Genomic DNA, 2,792 nt, shown 5'->3' on the forward strand with positions numbered 1-2,792 from the left:
CCCTGCGTATTATACTCAAGGGCGGACTATACTCGAGGATTTACGGTAGTCAATAAAGCACAAAACAGTTCTTCAGGAGATTCTCTGCCCCTTTTCAGTGTATGGTTAAGAAGCTTGCTTCTTAACCTTGTGATCCTGGCTTCAGTCCCTCTCAAGCAAGTGTCTTCTACTTTAACCCCAGACTGACCAAAACCTTGTGAGTGGATTTGGTAGATGAAAACTGAAAGAATCCCATCATACATAAATGTACATATGTGTGCATGTGCATTTGTGTGTACTCTCATCTAAACATCACATGATGCTTGTAAATGAGCATCATTATCGTACAAGTGATGTCTCTTGTTTCCAGTCTTCTGTGAAAAACATGTCTAGCCATGAGAAAATATTACTTCACTTGGAAATAGGTGAGGATTGTTGACAGGGAGGGCATTCAACCACAGGAAATCTACCTCAATAAATTTCATGAGACCCATGTGAGCATGGAAAAGCAGATATTAAATGAGGATGATGATGATGATGATATACAACTACAGGCACCACTTGCAAGCAAGTATGGCTTGGCTGTGTGGTTGTATGCATCGTGCTTTCACTAAGTGTTTTAGGTGCTTATATGGTTGCAGGCAATCAGAGGCAGCTCCTGATCCAGGGCAACATTAAGAAATGACAGCTGGAAGGAAAGAATGCTGCACCAACATCAAGCTAGTAGTTATTTTCAGCTGAGTAGACTGAAGTAACATGAAATGAAGCACCTTGCTCAAGGGCTCAACACACACACACACACTATATACATAGATACATAATACATTGTTGTTGTTGTTGTTGGCACTCCGTCGCTTACGACGTTGAGGGTTCCAGTCAATCCGATCAACGGAACAGCCTGCTCGTGAAATTAACGTGCAAGTGGCTGAGCACTCCACAGACACGTGTAACCTTAACGTAGTTATCGGGGATATTCAGCGTGACACAGTGTGACAAGGCTGACCCTTTGAATTACAGGCACAACAGAAACAGGAGGAAAGAGTCAGAGAAAGTTGTGGTGAAAGAGTACAGCAGGGTTCGCCACCATCCCCTGCCGGAGCCTCGTGGAGCTTTAGGTGTTTTCGCTCAATAAACACTCACAACGCCCGGTCTGGGAATCGAAACCGCGATCCTATGACCGCGAGTCCGCTGCCCTAACCACTGGGCCATTGCGCTTCCACTACATAATTCATATACATAAGGTAATATCTATCTCCACTTAAAAGTTGATGTTGTGTTAGAACCCAGAATACTCGTATGGACTAGTGGTCCATATAAGCTTCTGTCACTATTAATCGTTTTACACACACACACACACAAAGTTTATTGAGGTGGCAAAAATGAGATGTACCTATTATTCAAACAACCACCTTTTATCACATTCTGTGTCATGCCAAATATCCCTGAGAACTACATTAGGGTTACACATGTCCGTGGGGTGCTCAGCCACTTGCGCATAAATTTCACGAGCAGGCCGTTCCATTGATTGGATCAACTGGTACACTCATTGTCATAACAGATAGAATGCCAATCATATATATACACATACAAATGCTTTTACTGTGATGGTTTTTGTTAAGTGACATTGATTTTTACAATCCTGTAAATAATAATAATAGTATTTTATAAGCTTAAAGCTTATAAGCAATCACTGTGTGATGACTAAAATAAATAGTCTTATAATAATGGGGTATATAAGCCATCGAGAAAAACAACTTTTTTCTGTTGATGGCTTATCTACCCCATTATTATTAGACTATTTTCTTTAGTCATTACACTTATAAGCTTTAAGCTTATAAAATATATATCATCATCATCATCGTTTTAACGTCCGTTTTCCATGCTAGCATGGGTTTGATGGTTCGACCGGGTTCTGGGAAGCCAGGAGACTGCACCAGGCTCCAGTCTGATCTGGCAGTGTTTCTACAGCTGGATGCCCTTCCTAGTGCCAACCACTCCGTGAGTGTAGTGGGTGCTTTTTACGTGCCACCAGCACAGGAGCCAGAGGAGGCTGGCAGCGGCTACAATCGGTTGGTGCTTTTTATGTGCCACTGGCACGGAAGCCAGTCAAGGCGGTGCTGGCATGGGCCATATTTGGATGGTGCTTTTTACATGCCACTGGCACAGGTATCACAACTACAATTTACATTTGATTTTTATTTTGATGTTGATGTACTTGACTCATTAGGTCTCCTCAAGCACAGCAAGTCGCTCTACATTCCAAGGTAAGCACAGCAGGTCGCCCTACAATCCAAGGTAAGCACAGCAGGTCGTCCTACGATCCAAGGTACTTTTGAATGGGCTGGGGCTGGATATGTGAAACACAATGTATGGAGGTTTAATTCACAGGTGATCTAAACAATTAGGTACGCTAGGTAAGTTCTGTAATGGATTACTAGGGCTCCAAGGTTATAGCTGAGAGGGCAGTTATGGAGCCATTGCACATTTCCCGATATAGCAGATATATAATTGTCAAAGAGTACAATAAATATCAAGGCAAGGCAAACATCACAAGTCGTATACAATATTATTATTGGAAAAAATTCAGTCTTACAGCTGTTTCTGGGATATCCCCAAGTATGGATGGGATATTCCATCATCAGAGGCAAATATATACCATTCTCATTTTCCCTATTTGTTCCTGATGACAGAATATTCCCAGAAGCAACTGTAAGACTTAGAATTTTTCCTGATAATAATATTGTACATGACCTGACATGTTTGCCTTGGTCTAACATTTGTTGTCCTCTTTATCAATTATATATATATATATA

This window comes from Octopus bimaculoides, chromosome 12, assembly GCF_001194135.2.
Source record: "Octopus bimaculoides isolate UCB-OBI-ISO-001 chromosome 12, ASM119413v2, whole genome shotgun sequence".
Classification (NCBI taxonomy): domain Eukaryota; kingdom Metazoa; phylum Mollusca; class Cephalopoda; order Octopoda; family Octopodidae; genus Octopus; species Octopus bimaculoides.